The sequence below is a fragment of the Octopus bimaculoides genome, chromosome 15 (assembly GCF_001194135.2).
Source record: "Octopus bimaculoides isolate UCB-OBI-ISO-001 chromosome 15, ASM119413v2, whole genome shotgun sequence".
NCBI lineage: Eukaryota > Metazoa > Mollusca > Cephalopoda > Octopoda > Octopodidae > Octopus > Octopus bimaculoides.
The window spans coordinates 46,182,829-46,184,294 of record NC_068995.1 but is presented as its reverse complement, the minus strand read 5'-3'; positions in this window follow the sequence as shown (position 1 = coordinate 46,184,294).

The following is a 1,466-nucleotide window of genomic DNA, read 5'->3' as shown; positions in this document are numbered from 1 at the left end:
TCTCTCCATCTATCCATCTATCCATCCATTCATCCATCTCTTCATCCATATTTATGTTTGCCTGACTTACTTTCTTCTGCTCACTTTCCCCAAACAGATTTCACGCAAACTGTGATCAAAAATCAAAGCATCCCTCTAAACCCACATACCCTACTATATACGCATACATGCCCACATACCCTACTATATACGCATACATGCCCACACACACTTTGATATATATATATATATATACATATACTGCCATTTATATACATACATAAGTGTGTGTATGTGTATATGTACACATAATACATACATGCATACATATATACAGACATATATACACACATGCATACATACATATATGTATGTGCACGTATCAGGCACATAATACAATGAAACACAAAGGGAGACAAATATAGATGAACTGTTTTAAGTTGACTTTGGCTCAAAGGAGTTGTGTTCGGCTGAAAAAAAAAAAAAGGCCTATTTAACTGCCAGGGACACGTGGTTGTTACAGCCGACACTTGGTGGCGTAAGTATCAATGTGAGAGGAAGAGATGGAGAAACACGAGAGGAGAATGAGGGAGGGGTGGAGAGGGGAGATGGAGAGGTTGTGAAGTGAGCCACGTGCGGAGTGCAACTGTAATGGCTGCCACGCAAATAAGAACGAAAAGGAAGGTTTAACTGACTGAAAAGAAATAATAATGATAATAATAACAATAATTACAATAATAATAAGCTATATATGTGTGCGTGTATATATATATATATGTTTATATATATATATATCTATATATATACATACATGTACACTCACATGCGCACGCATACAAATGTGTATATATATCTGTGTGTTTGTGTTTGTGCGTATACTCATACGCGCCCGCACACACACATACACACACACACACACACATATACATATAGTTGTGCAAACACACATTGACGCATATACACATATATAAATGTGTGTACCTGTAGTATGTGCGTGTGAATGAATGTATGTATGAATGCATGTGTATATGTGTGTGTGTATATATATATATATATATATATATATATATATATGCGTGTTGTGTGTGTGTGTTTATGTGTCCGGGTGCGTGTATGCATATATATATGTATGTATGCATGTAAGGATGGATGTATGCACGTAGATATACTTATGTATGTATATATATATATGTGTGTGCGTATGTGCGTATGTGTATGTATGCATGTGTGTATGTATGTAGAAACGTTGTAACCGTTAGAAATAAATAATCAGAAGGAAAGCAAACATTCCGGCTATATATAATGAGAACGCTGCATGATACGGATTGGTGGTGCTGAGGCCGGATGTATGAGCCTTGGGCAGCCGTACAGACCGGTCAGCGCCCCCTGGTGGCGTGATGTAATTAACTGAGGTATTTCCAAAATGGTCGCTTGTCAACAAGCCGACACGTTATATGACCCAGGCCAAGTGATTCTCTTTTCAAAAA